This window comes from Macaca mulatta, chromosome 11, assembly GCF_049350105.2.
Source record: "Macaca mulatta isolate MMU2019108-1 chromosome 11, T2T-MMU8v2.0, whole genome shotgun sequence".
Lineage (NCBI taxonomy): Eukaryota > Metazoa > Chordata > Mammalia > Primates > Cercopithecidae > Macaca > Macaca mulatta.
The window spans coordinates 124,072,429-124,089,999 of NC_133416.1; the positions used below are offsets into that span (position 1 = coordinate 124,072,429).

The 17,571-nt window shown below is 49.2% G+C and overlaps 1 protein-coding gene and 3 long non-coding RNA genes across 19 annotated transcripts in view; 2 read left to right on the forward strand and 2 right to left on the reverse strand.

The window, feature by feature from the left end:
• RNFT2 (ring finger protein, transmembrane 2) overlaps positions 1-17,571 on the forward strand; it is a 131,091-nt gene that overhangs the window by 66,696 nt on the left and 46,824 nt on the right. The window lies entirely within an intron of this gene.
• Positions 791-7,221, reverse strand: LOC144333121 (uncharacterized). Its single transcript, XR_013401507.1, has 3 exons — positions 5,711-7,221; positions 2,623-3,856; positions 791-1,311 (listed from the first exon to the last, which is right to left on the reverse strand). It is a non-coding gene; the product is annotated as an uncharacterized LOC144333121 (long non-coding RNA).
• On the forward strand, positions 1,464-6,467 carry LOC144333122 (uncharacterized). Its single transcript, XR_013401508.1, has 2 exons — positions 1,464-1,716; positions 4,180-6,467. It is a non-coding gene; the product is annotated as an uncharacterized LOC144333122 (long non-coding RNA).
• LOC144333118 (uncharacterized) lies at positions 13,837-15,578 on the reverse strand. Its single transcript, XR_013401504.1, has 2 exons — positions 15,045-15,578; positions 13,837-14,559 (listed from the first exon to the last, which is right to left on the reverse strand). It is a non-coding gene; the product is annotated as an uncharacterized LOC144333118 (long non-coding RNA).

Consider the following 17,571-nt stretch of genomic DNA (forward strand, 5'->3'; position numbering starts at 1 on the left):
CTGTGAGGTGGGGCGAGGCCAGCAGTCTGTACCTTTCCAAATCCGCCAGATAATTTGAATGCACACTGAAGTTTGATAACCATAGATCTTTATTGATATGTGTAGCTCTAGTTCTCAGTTTATTCATTTTTCAGCAATATATAATACTCCTTGGTTTATTCATCCATTCCCCTAACTCATGAGCAATTAGATTCTTTATTTTTTTACCATTATGTATAGTACAGTAATGATCATCTCACTACATATGCACAAAAGTTTCTCTAGCACAGCCATCTAGAAAAGAAATTGTTGAATTTTAGGATTGAGTAGCTTTAGCTTTATCCAGAATCCCCAGATAGTTCTTTCTCGAGGCAGGCTGGGTGCGGTGGCTCACGCCTGTAATCCCAGCATTTGGGGAGGCCAAGGTGGGCAGATGACCCCCAGGAGTTCGAGACCAGCCTGGGCAACATAGCAAAACCTTGTCTCTAGAAAACACAAAAATTAGCCAGGCATGGTAGCACACGCCTGTAGTTCCAGCTATTCAGGAAGCCGAAGTGGGAGGATCGCTTGAGCCTGGGAAGTAAAGGCTGCGGTGAGCCATGATTATACCACTGCACTCCATCCTGGGTGATGAAGTGAAACCCTGACCAAAAAAAAAAAAAAAAAAAAGGCTATGGCAATTTACACTTCTTCCAATGCTGAATACAAGTTGTTTTTTCTTGTTTTCCTTTAACTTTTTAGCATTACTTTGAAATCCCTTATCTTTAAGGTGTACTAGAGGCACATTATCCAGAAAGGGTTAAGAAATTGTCTTTTTTTTTTTTTTTAAGAAGTTTTAGATTTAAACATGGATACAGAACCTGGCTCCATCACTTCCTCTGTCGCCCACTGCTTGGTGGGTTAATTCTTGATGTTTGATTTTTCCTTCCCTAACAGGTAATAGTGGGCAGTTCTGTCTTCGTCCTGATCTTGATGGGAGTGCCTCTAGGATCCCTATAACAGACAAGGTTCGCCAGAGAAACAGAACCAGTAGATTATATGTACATAGAGAGATTTATTTTAAGGAATTGCCTTGGAGGACTGCAGGGGCTGGAAAGTCTGAAATCTGCAGAACAGGCCAGCAGGCTGAAAGCTCTTGGGAGGAGCTGATGCTGCAGTCTCTTTTCTTTTTCTTTTTTTTTTTTTTTTGACACAGTGTCTCTCCCTGTCGCCCAGGCTGGAGTGCAATGATGCAATCTCGGCTCTCTACAACCTTTGCCTCCCGGGTTCAAGCAAGTCTCGTGCCTCAGCCTCCCGAGTAGCTGGGACCACAGGCGTGAGCCACCACACCAGCTAATTTTTGTATTTTTAGTAGAGACAGGATTTTGCCGTGTTGGCCAGGCTGGTCTCGAACTCCTGACCTCAAGTGATCTGCCTGTCTCGGCTTCCCAAAATGCCGGGATTACAGGCATGTGCCACAGTGCCCAGCTCTGATGCTGCAGTCTTTTTTTTTTTTTTTTTTTTTTTTTTTTTTTGAGACGGAGTCTCGCGCTGTCACCCAGGCTGGAGTGCAGTGGTCGGATCTCAGCTCACTGCAAGCTCCGCCTCCCGGGTTCACGCCATTCTCCTGCCTCAGCCTCCCGAGTAGCTGGGACTACAGGCGTCCGCCACCTCGCCCGGCTAGTTTTTTGTATTTTTTTTTTTAGTAGAGACGGGGTTTCACCATGTTAACCAGGATGGTCTCGATCTCCTGACCTCGTGATCCGCCCGTCTCGGCCTCCCAAAGTGCTGGGATTACAGGCTTGAGCCACCGCGCCCGGCCTGATGCTGCAGTCTTGAGGCAGAATTTATTCTTCCTCGGGGAAACCTCAGTTTTGTTCTTATGGCCTTCAGCTGATTGGATGAGGTTCACCCAGGATATCAAGGAAAAGCTTCATTGCTTAAGTCAACTGATTGTAGATGTTAATCACATCTACAAAATGCCCTCGCAGCAACCTAGATCAGTGTTTAATTGCATAACTAAATACTACAGCCTGGCTAGCTGAATCGAGACATAAAACTAAACATACAGTCCCCCATTAAACAAAAGGCCAGCTTTGGAGCTGGCGCTGATGTTTTATCAAGTTAACAAAGCATCCATCTTGGCTGGGCGCTGAGGCTCATGCCTGTAATTCTGGCACTTTGGGAGGCTGAGGCAGGCAAATCACTTTAGGCAGGAGTTCGAGACCAGCCTGGCCAACATGGCGAAACTTCATCTCTACCAAAAATACAAAAATTAGCCAGGCATGGTGGTGCATGCCTGTAATCCTAGCTATTCGGAAGGCTGAGGCATGAGAATAGCTTGAACCTGGGAGGCGGAGGTTGCAGTGAGACCAGATTGCACCACTGCACTCCAGCCTGGGTAACAGAGTGAGACTCCGTCTGAAAAAAAAAAAAAAAAGGTATTCATCTAGTTTAATCTAGTAAAATGTTGAAAATTAAAGATGGTTTCTGTGGCCAGGCACACAGGCACAGTGTTTCACGTCTATAATCCTAGCAGTTTAGGAAGTTGAGGCCAGAAGTTCGAGACCAAGCCTGGGCAACATAGTGAGACCCCCCTCTCTACAAAAAAATTAATTAAAAAATTAGCCGAGCACAGCAGTGCACACTTGTAGTCCCAGCTACTTGGGAGGCTGAGGTGGGAGGATCCCTTGAGCCTGGGAGTTCGAGGCTGCAGTGAGCCATGGTCATGCCACTACACTCCACCCTGAGTGAGACAGCAAGAGACCCTGTCTCCAAAAACAAAAAACAAAAAACAAAAAACCTGTTGAATTTGATCAAAAAGCATTTGATTTTTCTCCTTCCATCTGTTGCCATGAAGAGCTGCATTATTAGATTTTCTATTAATCCTTGCATTCAATGAACCCCTCTTGATCATAAGGTACGATTCTTTGAATGTGTTTCTGGATTCCGTGTGCCACTGTTCTGCTGGAATTTTTGCATCCTCATTTGTAAAAGTTCTTAAGTGTTCCTCTCCCTTTTTACGTGGCTTCCCGGAAATGGCTCCCGTCACTTTCACTTAAATCTCATTGGCCACCACTCAGTCACACTTACTGCATGGCAGGCTGGGGAGTGTCATCTTGTGGCTGGGTGCCAATGGCCCTAAGCAAAGATTGAGATGCTTACTTTGAAAGAGGAAGGGAAGAAGGGATATCAGGAGGCACTAGCAATCTCTGTGCCGGAGTGATTATCCCTTTTCTGTGAATGAGAGACTGGAGGCTCAGCAAGGTGTGTTCACTTATCCAGGGTCACACAGCAAGTCTGTGGCCAGGCTGTGACTTCAGAGGCCAGGTCTTCCAGCTGCCAAGGGAGATGCCATTAGGGACCCATGATAGTATTAAAATCAGAAATAAATATCCAGTGTCCCTAGTACTAGTCTAAATGCTTCATTAACATGAACTCATTTCATTCTCACAACAATCCTATGAGGTAGACACTATAGACACTCTTAATGCCCCCAATTTGCAGATGAGGAAACTGAGGCACAGAGAATGTGAGTGACTTGCCTGGGGTATGTAAATGACAGGGCTTAGACTCTAAGACTCTTAATCACTGCACGATCCTGCCTCTCCCCACACCATTCCTCACCCGCACTCCCCGACTCAGAGACTGCAACTCAAACAGCAGCAGCAACTGCTCCCTGTGCACCTGCAGAACCATCGAAACTGCTCCCACCAACCCAGGCACCGAACACCCTCGTCCCCAGCCTCCTTACATCCTCCTCCCTCAACTACCCTGGTACCCTCCTTTTCTGTCTGTGGGGCCTGCACCTCACTTTTTCTTGAGTCTGTGTTTTTATTTTGAGACAGGGTCTTGCTCTGTCACCCAAACCCGTGTGCTTTGGTGTGATTGCGGCTCACTGCAGCCTGAAACTCCTGGGCTCAAGCGATCCTCCCACCTCAGCCCCCTGAGTAGCTGGGACTACACACCACACTCAGCTAATTTTTTAATTTTTTTTTTTTTTCTTTTTGAGACAGTTTTGCTCTTGTCGCCCAGGCTGGAATGCAATTACACGATCTTGCTACAACCTCCACCTCCCAGATTCAAGTGATTCTCCTGCCTCAGCCTCCCAAATAGCTGGGATTACAGGCGCCCGCCAGCACGCCCAGCTCATTTTTGTATTTGTCGTAGAGATGGGGTTTCACCACGTTGGCCAGGCTGGTCTCGAACTCCTGACCTCAGGTGATCCACCTGCCTCGGCCTCCCAGAGTGCTCGTGAGCCACCACACCTGGCCTAATTTTTAAATTTTTTATAGCAATGGGGTCTTGCCGCATTGCCCAGGCTGGTGTTGAACTCCTGGCCTCAAGCGATCCTCCTGCCTTCGCCTCCCAATGTGCTGGAATTACAGGTGTGAGCCACTGCATCCAGCCTTCATTTTTTGTTGCTGTCCTTGTGTTTTGTTTTGTTTTTCCCTTCACTCTGTTCCCTGGGAGACTCCCAAAGGCTACATTCTGCCACCAAGGGACGCAGCAGGGACAGGGCCCCAGCGGGCACCTGGGATTTCCCACACCCCACCCTCTACTGGATGAAGATGGTGCGGAGGTTTTGGGTTATTTATTTATTTATCTAGTCCCGCCTGGCTCCACACCCCACAAGCTGTTGTTCCCCCACTAGAGAAGATGAGAAACAACCTCAGACAATGGAAGACAAGGCTTGCCACATGGCCCCCGCAGTTTAATTTCCCTTAATTCATTTTCTATTGAACCAAATGATACTGTTTGTTTTTAATGGCAAACACTCAGCGCGGAGGAGGGGCGGCCAGGCCTCCTCCTGGGGAAATTAGGAACACAGCTGCTATTGAAATTCTTGCTCCCTCCTGTCCTCCCCCTGGCTCCCCTACTCCCACCCCCAGCACTGGGCCTTCGGAAATCGATCTCCAGGTTGAAAGATGATACCTTTCACCAGCTCAGATGGTCACTGTCTGGCGAGCTGGCCTGGCTCCGCCCCAGCTACCATCAACCCCTTTTAGGATGGCCGCCCCATCCCAAGGCCCACCCTTCTCTGGTTATAACTGGATGCACAAGGCCAGAGCCATGGCTTTTTTGGTGCCCCTCTCCCCTGCCTATCGCTGGTAATCCTGAGCAGGCAGCCCTTGCCGGACTCATCCAGTGCCCTCCCCCAGGAACTGAGGAACACAGAGGCTAGGCACAGTTAGAGCTGAGTTTGTTCATTCATTCATCACCTGGGAGCAGAGTCGTGGCTGCATCCCAGTCCTCCTCCATCAGTGGTTGCGTTTGAACTAGATTCCCCGTGGTTCAGGTGCTGATGGGAGTTGAGAAGTGCTGATGAGAGGAGAGGTCCTTCCACTTAGTTGTGAGGTTTCGGCAACTCCTTCATGTGGCCTGGGGGGTCCTGCGCTTCTTTGAAGTCCGAGAAGATCCATAATCTTTCCAAAGTCCCCTCTTTTTTGCTGGTATGGGCCAGAGTCAGCTCCCATTCTCACAGGTAAAGAGCATTTTGATATGCAACCAGCCCCTTTGGGAGAGGCTTTGGCCTGCTCATGGCTTCGCTGGGAGCCATGCCAAGATGGTCAATGCCCAATTTGGACATCCTGGAGGCCTCTCTGGTTCCTCAAAGGCTGGGCTTCACCTCTGTTCTCTTTTTCACAGACTGATAGACCCAGAAAGACCTTCTTCTTCTTTTTTTTTTTTTTGAGATGGAGTCTTGCTCTTGTTGCCCAGGTTGGAGCACAATGGCACCATCTCAGCTCACTGCAACCTCCACCTCCCGGGTTCAAGAGATTCTCCTGCCTCAGCCTCCTGAGTCACTGGGATTACAGGCACCCACCACCACACTCAGCTAATTTTTTGTATTTTTTAGTAAAGACGAGGTTTCACCATGTTGGCCAGGCTGGTCATGAACTCCTGACCTCAGGTGATCCACCCACCTCGGCCTCCCAAAGTGCTGGGATTCCAGGCGCTCAGCCCAGAAAGACGTTCTTATTCTGCTGATTTGAAGAAACCAAGTCCCCAAAGTGACCACTTCTGGGTCACATGATTTATCTTCTCATGTATTCATTCTGCAGATATTTATTGGACACCACAGAGTGCCGAGCCCTACACACGGCATGGGGTTCTGCAGACCAGGAGTTTCACGCTCAAAGCTCACAGTCTGGTGGGCGTGCTGCAGGCAAGGAAGCAGTCACTCCAGGGCCCTCTGGGAAAACAGAGAAGGAACACCTAAACCAGCCCCCAGCAGAGTCTTCCTAAAGAAGGTGACATCAGAGCTGAGTTTTAAAGGAGGGCTGGGAGTTACCCGGACATTGCAAAGCCACAAGGGCACGGCAGGAAGAGGGGACAGCCGCAGTCACAGTGCAGAAGTGAGAAACAGTTCGGGGTGTGCGTTTTTCCAGATAACTCCTGAGCATCCCGTCCCCACCAGACTCTAAGCTCCATGGGGGCAGAATAAGAATCTGCCCAGTGGCTCAGCGTAGGTGAGTGAGTGACTCTCAAATAAAGTGATACGTGAACAGCAGTGGTTGGTATGAATTTGCACACAGGGCAAAGCAGGGAGGCTCACGTTCTTGGCTCCCAGACCCACCCTGACCCACCTTTCCAAACTACATCATGGGTATGTGGTGGCAACCCCTGCTCTGGGGTGCTGGGGGAGTTAATTAGCAAGCTAAGTGCAGATCAGTTTGCTCTTCTTCAGCTAAATGATTAAGCAAGGCAGCCAGGCTCCCTGAGGGGGCCCTGGAGGTGTCCACTTTGGCTCCCTGCTCCTGGGGGGGAAGACGGGGGCTGCTGTGTTGGTTTCCTGCTTTGTGCTTCCATTGGGGTAGGTGAGGACTACCCTGCTTCCATATTTCCCCCAGATGTGTCTCCTTCCCTGGAGAGAAGAAAAGGTAGCAAAACTGAGATTTGACCTGAGGGAGCCCACTGATCACACGTCTCAACTTTTAGCTTGTCCAGAAAGGTTCCGAGTGGATTGGAAAGAGCTTGGGCTCTGGAGTCAGGTGGATCTGAGCTGGAATTGTGGTTCCACCATTTCCATCAGTATCACTTCCAGCCAGTCACCTCCCTTCTCCATGCCTCAGTTTCCTCGTCTGTAAAAAAGGAAGTTATCCGCCAGGCATGATGGCTCACGCTACTCAGAAGGTTGTCTTTCCAGCTACTAGGAAGGCTGAGGTGGGAGGGTGGCTTGAGCCCAAGAGTTCAAGTCCAGGCTGGGCAACATAGAAAGACCCCCATTTAAAAAAAAAAAAAAAAAAAAAGGAAATACTTCTGTTTACTTCTGGGGATGCGGTGGAGACAGGAGGTGATTTAAAAACTAAATTGAAGCAATGCAGGTAGAGGTGCTGTTAGCAATCCCTGGCACATCTAAATGCTCCATGGGTGTGTTTTTTCCCCCTTTTTCTGAGACAGAGTCTCGTTCTGTCGCCCAGGCTGGAGTGCAGCGGGGCCATCTCGGCTCACTGCAACTTCTGTTTCCCAGGTCCAAGCAATCCTTGTGTCTCAGTCTCCTGAGCAGCTGGGATTACAGGCGCTCACCACCAGACCTGGCTAATTTTTGTATTTTTAGTAGAGACGAGTTTTTGCCATGTTGGCCAAGCTGGTCTTAAACTCCTGACCTCAAATAATCTGCCCGCTTTGGCCTCCCAAAGTGCTGAGATTACAGGCGTGAACCACCGTGGCTGGCCTTTTTCTTTTTGTGTGTGTGTGTGTGTGTGTGTGTGCGCACGCGCGCACATGCGCAACCTCCCTTATGACCCTCGTGGAAATCCAGGCCCTGTTGCGGGGGGCTTGGTAGCCCACCAAGGCTTTGCCAGCCTCTGGCTCTTCTCCTCGGTGCCCAGAAGTGCTAAGATCAGAACCCTGAAGGGAAGAAGGGAAAAGAAGGAAGGAAATGTTATTCCTACCAGTTACTGATAGGTGCCAGCCCTTGGACTGGGTCCTGGAGCTGCCTGGTTTGAATCCTGCCTTTGCCACTAGCTGTATACCCTCGGGTGAGTGAGTTCACCGGGTCAAACTCTGATGCCTCTTCTGTGTACACGACTGATGATACTACCTGGCTCCAGGAGGAGCCCGGTGAGGAGCAAATGAGGCCATGAGGTTTAGAACAGAGTTTTCAGTGCCTGCTCAGTCTTAGCTGTTGGGATAAGACCTGACCCTGACTTCAAGCGGCTGATGGAGAGATGGTGCAGAGACACACAAAAGAACAAGAACAAGACAGAGGGAGATGGCGCCTGGAACACAGACTTATTCCCGGCTGCGGCCTTATCCAGGGTGCCTAGCACATAGCAGCCCAACATAAATACACACTGAGTGACGGCCATAGCAGCCCGACATAAATACACACTGAGTGACAGCGCAGAGATGCATGCAGAGGACGGGGATGGCAGAGGGAGGAGAGGAGGGTCAGCTCTCTGTTCCCTCATAGGCTTGACCAGATTACCACAGGTCCCCGGGCGTGGCATTACTGAAAGCAGACTTGTCATTATACTAGGTGAGGCCGGGAGGTGGCAGGTAGATCCCTGCAGCCAGCCTTCTGTGTCTAGGCCTGTTCCTATCTTTCTTTTTTTTTTTTTTCCCCATGAGACAGGGTCTCACTCTGTTACCCAGGCTGGAGTTCAGTGGCGCGATCTTGGCTTGCTGCAACCTCCGCCTCCAGGGTTTAAGCGATTCTCCTGCCTCAGCCTCCTGAGTAGCTGGGATTACAGCATGCACCACCATACCTAGCTAATTTTTATATTTTTAGTAGAGACAGGGTTTCACCATGTTGGTCAGGCTGGTCTCTAAATCATGACCTCAAGTGATCCACCTGCCTTGGCCTCCCAAAGTGCTGGGATTACAGGTGTGAGCCACTATGTCCGGCTAGGGCTGTTCCTATTTTAGGAGGAGGAAACCATCATTCCAAGAGTTTCAGTACCTTGTCCATAATCCCAGAGGCAAGGGAGTTCTTTTGTTTTTTGTTTTGTTTGGTCTTTTGTTTTTGTTTATTTTTTTCTTTTGAAACAGGGTCTCACTCTGTCACCCAGGCTGGAGTGCTCTGGCACGATCAGGATTCATTGCAACCATGACCTCCCAGCCTCAAGCCATCTTCCTGCCTCAGCCTCCCCGGCAACTGGGACTACAGGCGCATGCCACCATGCCTGGCTAAATTTTTTGTATTTTTTGTAGAGACAGGGTTTTGCCATGTTACCCAGGTTGGTCTTGAACTCCTGGGCTCAAGCAGTCCACCCACCTTGGCCTCCCAAAGTGCTGGGATTAGAGGTGTGAGCCCCTGTGCCCGGCCAAGGCAGTCCTTTTGAATGTCTGCCTGGCCGCCTCTCTTCCCAGCCCGACACCTCAGCCATCGCTTGCCAGGTGTGTTGAACTCCTCTTAGGGCCGAATCATGCTCTTGTTCTCTCACCTCCTCCAGGCCTTTGCAGTGGCTGTTCCCTGTGCTAGGAACACTGTCTCCCTAGCCCTATCTGGCTGACCTCTCATCACCCCATCACCCGCAGGTGTTTAGATGCCACATCCACTTGGAAGTCTGAACTTGTGGTTGGGTGACTCACCTGTGTGCTCCCACAGCCCCCAGGCCACTTCTGTTTTGAATGCATCATGTGATGTTGTGATTGCTGGTTTGTCGCCCCCATTAGGACTTAAAACTTGGCGAGAACAGAGATCAAGTCTCCTGTATATTTCATTTTATTCCCAGCACAGTGCATGGCACACAGCCGGTACTCAAAACACATACGCCGAAGGTAATTAATTCATGAAAGTGTTGCAAATATTTCTCCCTTCAGTATATTTTCCCTGAAGCAGGCAGTGTGAATTCAGTTGCAAGGGTCTACTAGACTTGGAGTTAAGCAGGTTCTATTCTCAGCTCTTTCACTTATAAGTCATGGACCTTTGATGAATCAGCAGCCTTCTCTAAGCCCCTATATCATGGGGATAGTATTCATGATGTGAAGATTGAACAGGACCATACCTTTAATATGAATGAAGCCTTTTGATCACTGCAGCTTATAAGTGCTGGCCTCAATTTATTAATTAGTGAAACAACAAGGTAAGCAGAGGAAAGGGGGCCTTGGAAAACATGACCCCAGCCCTCCCCCTGTCATTCTCCAGGAGTAGATGATGACAGTCATTGTCATGGCAACATTGTACAAGCCAGTCACCATGCACATACTACAAGCCAGCCACTGTCCTGGGCACTTTCCATTCATCCATTTCTTCATCCATTGAACCAGTATTTTTTGACCACCTATTCTGTATCAGGCCTAGGACCAGGTCCTGGGAATACAGCAGCAAAGAAGCAGAGCATGCACTTTCAAGGGACTTAGATAAACAAGATGCTGAAATCAATAGGCAATATGTCAGATGGAGACAAAACAGGGAGTGTCATGGTTGCAGGGCAGGGCGGGGAGGGCGCTGCTCTTTTAGACAGTGGTGGGGGGCAGGGAGAAGGTAACATTCATGCAAAGCCTTGAAGGAAGCGTGTGCCATGCGGATATGTGGGGAAGAGGATTCCAGGCTGGGGAAACAGCATATGTAAAGGCCCTGAGGTGGAAACATGCTTGGCAAGGTTAAGGAGCAATCAGCCAGTGTGGCTGGAGCAGAAGAAGGGGCAGGGCAACTTCATGGGCAAGCACCCTGTGCAGAAGGCCCAAACACTTGGCTTCATGCTCCACTGTTGCCGTATGAGATTATGACTGTTACCCAGGCTGCTGGAGTGTGCAGTAGTGCAATCTCGGCTCACTGCAACCTCTGCCTCCTGTGTTCAAGTGATTCTCATGCTTCAGCCTCCCGAGTAGCTGGGATTACAGGCATGCACCACCGCGCCCAGCTAAGTTTTGTATTTTTAGTAGAGACAGGGTTTCACCTGTGTACCGCCATGCCCAGCTAATTTTTTGTATTTTTAGTAGAAACGGGGTTTCACCATGTTAGACAGGCTGGTCACGAACTCCTGACCTCAGGTGATCCGCCTGCATCCACCTCCCAAAGTGCTGGGATTACAGGTGTGAGCCACTGCGCCCAACCAAGATTCTTAGTATGTTAACAAGGGGCCCTGCATTTTAACTTTACACAGGGTATCATAAATGATGTAGCCAGTCCCCATAGTAGTAGATGTAGTCAAAGAGGTGGTAGGGACCACAGCTCAGAGGCCACTCCCAGGCCTGGGTGTGCTCTGGCCTCCTCCCATCTTGCCATGGAAGCCAGCCCACCAGAGATGCTGCAGCCACGCCATCCTGATGCTACCCTGATGACAGTCTAATTATTTCTTCTCTGTGTTAGTTTCCTGTGGGTACTGTAACAAATAACCACAAACCTTGTGGCTTAAAACAACACAGCCGTGTTATCTTATACTGCTGGAGGTCAAATGTCCAAAATCCATGTCACTGGGCTAAAGTCAAGGTGCCAGTCCTTTAGGAGGCGCTGAGGGACAATCCATTTTCTTGTCTTCTCTAGCTTCTAGAAGCCCCCTGCCTTCATTGCCTCTGGTCCCCTTCTCTATTTTTAAAGTGCATCTCTCCAACCTCTGTGTCTGTTGCCTCATTGTCTTCCTTTACCCTGACCCTTTTGCCTTCCTCTAATAAGGATCCTTGTGATGACATTAGGCTTGTCCAGGTCACCTAGACTAATCTCCCCATCTCAGGAGCCTTAATTTCATCACATCTGCATGTGCACAAAATTCCTTTCGCCCTGTAAGGTAACAAATTCATAGGTTCTGGGGATTGGGATATGGACATCTTTGGTGGGGGGGGGGGCATTATTCAGCCTCCCACATCCCCTACTTTGCTAATGAGGAAACTGAGGCCCAGAGAAGTGATATGACTTGGGCAAAGTCACCCTCCCAGCAGGACAGATCCACACTTGAGGACCCTGTCTGTCAAGTTTGAAGTCATGGGCTCTAGACTACCAGGAAAGGAGATACCCTCCGCCCATCATTTTCTGTCTCCCTCCTTCCCTTGCACTCCTCCCTCCACTCCCTAGTGTTTTGGGAAACAGCCAGGCTTGGGCAGTTTAGCCCAGAGCATTTGTGCTGAAGACTGTAGCTGACACGGGGACAGATAAGCTCATCCATCCACCTGGGACCAGGACAGAGGGAAGAGACTGCCTTTTTGTAACTAACAGGGTCCCAGGCCACTATGGGCTTTATCATCAACATCTTATAATGAGGCCTCTCCTGGGTACTGGGGAGCAGGGCCCTGTGTGCAGGGAAGCTGCTGATGCAGTTGCTGGGGCACGTGGGCTGGGCCCTTCCTGTTCATGGGGCCAACGCTCTTAGATCAAGGGAACCATGGCCAATGAAATTGGGTGCCCCACTGCTGCTGTTAACAGGAATATTTTTACTCACAGCCTAGCAACTCCTATGGGGCCTCAGCCTGGCCCCAAGGACTCTGCCAGCTGGTCCCTGGGGCCATAGCATCAGAGGCGATCGCGGCCTCCTCCTCTTCCTCCCCCTCCTTGCCAGAATTGCAGAGAGAGGATCTTTATAGGAAATTGGGGGTGAGAGCAAGAAAATGACATATTTTCATCAGCTCTAGTTTTTAATAATGAGTGTCCAGTTATCTAGTGGCAGATGTTGTGGGTAAGAGCATCCGTACAGACATCAGAGACCTGTACTCAAATCCCACCTCTGCTATATCTGAGCTCTGTAAGCTTAGGCAAAATGGTGAACTTCTCTGAAACTGAGCCTCAGTTTCTCTTATCTGCAAAGTGGAAGTAACAATTTCCCCCGTCATGGGGTTGTTATAGTCTATTTTTAAAGTGGGTAAGCAAAATTTCAGCTTGTGGCCTTAAAAAAATAACATGTATGAGGTATAAAAACAAAAAATAACAAATACTCGTGCACCCAGCTTAAAAAGTAGAGAACTGCTAGTTTCTTAGAAACCCCTTGTGTTCCATCCTGGGTTCCATCCATCTTCCTCCCTCCCTTTGCCCATAAGAAAACAGTTTCATGACTACCATTTGTTTGTTTTCCTTGTGTCTGGCCTTTGTAGTTTTTTTGTTTTTGTTTTGTTTTGTTTTTTGAGAAAGAGTCTCGCTCTGTTGCCCAGGCTAGAATACAGTGGTATGATCTCAGCTCACTGCAACCTCCACCTTCTCGGTTCAAGCAATTCTCATGCATCAACTTCCCAAACAGCTACAACTACAGGCGCGTACCACCATGCCCAACTAATTTTTGTAGTTTTAGTAGAGACGGGGTTTCACCATGTTGGCCTGGCTGGTCTCGAACTCCTGACCTCAAGTGATTTGCCTGCCTCAGCCTCCCAAAGTACTGGGATTACAGGTGTGAGCCACCGCATCTGGACTGCTTTTGTTTTTTAAATAGAGACAGGAGGTCTCATGATGTCTCTCAGGCTAGTCTTGAACTCCTGGCTTCTAGCGATCCTCATGCCTCAACCTCCCAAAGTGCTGGGATTACAGGCATGAGCCACTGCACCAGCCTGATTTTTGTAGTTTTTATGTCTTCTTCCTTGCTATTATTAAAGGTCAGAGCATAAGCATGTATAACCTTGTCCCTTCCACGCCTAATTTCCTACTAAGTTCCTCTGATTTCCCTCTCCTCTCAGCTACCAACAGAGGACGCTACTGATAGGGAAACCAGAATGCCAAACTTGTCACTACTGTAGTACACTTAAGAATTAATAGGCTCTGAAAAGCACCACAGGGACTTTACTGTAAGTAAAGTATATGTAGCAAAGGGCTTGAACTTCCTAGAAAGTATGGAGTAAGCCCACACTTTACACTCAAACACACCTGAGTTTTGAACATCAGCCCTGCTCACCATCCTAAGCCACCAATTCTTTGCATTTCCTCAAAAAATATTTCAGTGTCATATTATGACAGGCACTGCAAAGGTGTGGGGATAAGATGATAAATGAAAGAAACAGACCAAAACAGAGTCCCTGCTCTCATTTCATTGGGGAAATCACCATGAAACTACATCAACACACAAATACAGAACTTCAAGTTTCAACAAGCACTAGAAAAAAATAAAAACAATTCATGGAGAATTCGTTTAGGAAATGGGAAAGGGCTTTCTCTCTGGGATGGACATTTGAGCTGAAACCTGTACTTACTTCCTTGACTTCTGACTATGGTTTAAAAAAAAAAAAAAAAAATAACCAGCCTGGGCAACACAGGGAGACCTCATCTCTACAAAAAAAGTCCTTTAAAAATTATCTGGGGCATGGTGGCACACACCTGTGGTCCCAGCTACTCAGGAGGCTGAGGGGGGAGGATTGCTTGAGCCCAGGAAGTCAAGGTTGCAGTGAGCTGTGATCGCACCACTGCACTCCAGCCTGGGTGACAGAGCAAGGCCCTGTCTCAAAAAAAATAAATACATAAATTCCGCTTTTTCGTCTGCAAACCAGGGCTGGTGATATCCCTCCCAGCTTTGCCCTTAGTGACAGGCCCTGGCTCAGTGCCTGGTTCAGCACTGCCGTTCAGTAAATGTCATGTCCCTTCCTCCTGTCGTTCCTGGCTGTATATGCTGCTGGAGATCTGCAAAGGAGTGGTGTGAGTGATAGTCTCTTAAGTGATGGGAGAAATCTGCTGCTGGCAAGTGAGCTGTGAAGCCTCTAACAAGCTCACTGGACCCTCTTCAACTGGGTTTGATGGCGACCCTGTCGGAGAGAGAAGAGAGAAAGGAGGGTGTATCACTGTCAACAGGAAGCCTTCCTCTTTTTCTGGGGAAGGTGGTATCAAGGAATTGAAAGGCTGTGCTGTAGAGTCGAGTGACCTGGGTACAAGTCCCAATTCTGCAGCAAGTAACTTGACCTCTCCTAGCCTTGTGTTCTCATGTGTAATATGGTCCGTATAATTCCTCTCCAGTGGTCTGTCATGTGGAACAGTGCCCAGCATAACGGGGGCACGCCGCAAGTGGGACCGTTACCACTATTTCCACCAGAGCAAAGATGCACTGGGGCAAACGTGCAGAGGTTTGGGGTACAAGTAAGGGTAAGAAAAAGGCAGTCAAAGGGCTCATTCACATCACGGAGGTCCGGGTTCCTGCGCCACCCTTCCCTAGGTGGGTAACCTTGGGCAGATTCCTTTATCCCTCTAATCCCCTTTCTTCGTCTGTAAGACACAGCTCCAGAACTTCCTTTACCCAGCAGCTGTGAAATCCTGCAGGCAAGTCGCGTCGCCTGGCCCCTGACTTCAAGTTTAGGGGAGCTGATGAGGTCACTCCCTGCTGGACACGGGGTCTTCGGGGTGAAATGTTCAAATAAGACAGCAGGGAGTGGAAGCGCAAAGATGCGTCAAAAGGATGGAAAAGGCAGCTTTGCCCTTCGCAAACTGCGACCTCCTTTGTGGGCTAAGAGCTTCATGCTGGGGGGCCTGGTAGCCGGCGGGACTCTCGGAGGCCCGACCCGGAGCCCGTGGCGCGCAGAGCGGGGCGGCCCGGGGCGCGGGGCTGTGACCTCATCGGCCGGCGCCGTCCCGCGGGGCCATGAGATCATGAGATGCCGGCGCTCGCCGAGGAGTCGATTTGTTGGGAGCGCGGGGACAGCCGGCCGCCCGACGCGGTGATCTCATCCGGGCCCGGGGGAGGAGGAGGCAAGCGGCCGGGCCAGCCCGCGCCGCCGGGAGGGGGATTAATGGCCGCCGGCGGGTGGTGACGTCACCGGCAGTACCCGTTGCCAGGGAACGCGCGGTCGCCGGCCCCGCCCCCGCTGGCCCCGCCCCCTACCTGCTGCGCTTCTTTCCATCCTGGCTCGCCCTTCTCTTGCCTTTTTTCCTTTTTCTTTTGTATTGAGGCATAACTTATATATTGTGGAGAGCCCTAATTATAAAGCTCAGTGGATTTTTTACAAACGTATGTAATCACTCAGATCAAAGTATCAACAGAGCTGTCCAACAGAAATATAAGGGGAGTCACACAGACGATTTTAAATATTCTAGTAGTCACATTAAATAACTAGAAAGGAACAGGTGACTTTAATTTTAATACTCTATTTTATTTAGCCTAATGTGTCCAAAATATTATTTCAACATGTAATCAACATAAAAATTTTAATGAGATGTTTTACCTTTTGTTTTTCTTTTTTTTTTTCTTTTTTGAGACGGAGTCTGGCTCTGTCACCCAGGCTGGAGTGCAGTGGCGCGATCTCGGCTCACTGCAAGCTCCGCCTCCCGGGTTTACGCCATTCTCCTGCCTCAGCCTCCCGAGTAGCTGGGACTACAGGCGCCCGCCATCTCGCCCGGCTAATTTTTTGTATTTTTTAGTAGAGACGGGGTTTCACCGTGTTAGCCAGGGTGGTCTCGATCTCCCGACCTCGTGATCCGCCCGTCTCGGCCTCCCAAAGTGCTGGGATTACAGGCTTGAGCCACCGCGCCCGGCCTGTTTTTCTAAGACTTTGAAATTCCCTGTTTCTTTTGTTTTTGAGGGAGGTGTTTGTTTTTAAAGACAGTCTTACTGTGTCACCCAGGCGGGAGTTCAGAAGCACGATCATGCTCACTGCAGCCTCGACTTCCCTGGGCTCAGGTCATCCTCCTGCCTCAACCTCCCGAGTAGCTGGGACTACAGGCGCCCGCCACCACACCCGACTAATTTTTTTGTATTTTTAGTAGAGACGGGTTTTCACCGTGTTAGCCAGGATGGTCTCCATCTCCTGGCCTTGTGATCTGCCCGCCTCGGCCTCCCAAAGTGCTGGGATTACAGGCGTGAGCCACCATGCCTGGCCACCTCATCATTTTCTAGAGTATTTGTTATGTATAGACTCCCATTCCTAGTATCTTCATCATCAGAGCTCTCTATGAGCCATGCCTGTGGGAAACCCAGGTGTTTTGAAGCACAAGGCCATTAGTTTGCCCCCTCATTTATCCATTGCTCATTCAGCAAATACTTCTTGGTTACCTGCTGAGTCCCACACCCTTTCTATTAGTTAAGACTGGAATCAAATAGTAACAGCAAAGAATCCAAAATAATAAGACTTAAATTTTTAAAAAATGTATCTCTTTCTCATGTAAAGGCCAAAGATAAGCAGTTCAACCCTGGGAATATGACACCTTCCAGCCCACTGTTTCACCAACCCTAGAGGGTAGGATTCCTCCTCATGGTCCAAGATGGTGGCAAGAGCACCAGCCATCACATCCAAGTTCCAGACAGTAGGATAGAGAGAGTGGGGAAGAATAAGGTGAAAGCTTCTCTGAAGTTGCTACATGACACTTATAATTGTGTTAATGGTGAAGACCCTCTTCCTGGCTTGCAGAAGGCTGTCTTCTCACTGTGTCCTCCAGTGGCAGAGAGATCTCCCATGTCTCTTCCTATAAGGGAACTAATCCCATCATGAGAGCTCTACTCTCATGACCTAATTACCTTTCAGAGGCCTTATCTTTAAACACCATGGCATTAGGGATTAGGGCTTCAACAAAGGAACTTCAGGTGGGCACAGTTCAGTCTATACCATGAGCTGAGTAGCCTTAGATGGGTACCTTAGTTTTTGTTGTTGTTGTTGTTGACTTGAAAGGACCATTTAATTCTCACAATTTTGCGGGTCAGGAGTCCAGTCAGGACACACTGGGTACAGCTTGTCTCTCCTCCCCATGGTATCTGCTGGGGCTGGACTATCCAACATGGCATCTTCACTCCCAGGTCTGATGCATCAGCTGCAATGGCAGGGATGGCCTTCTTA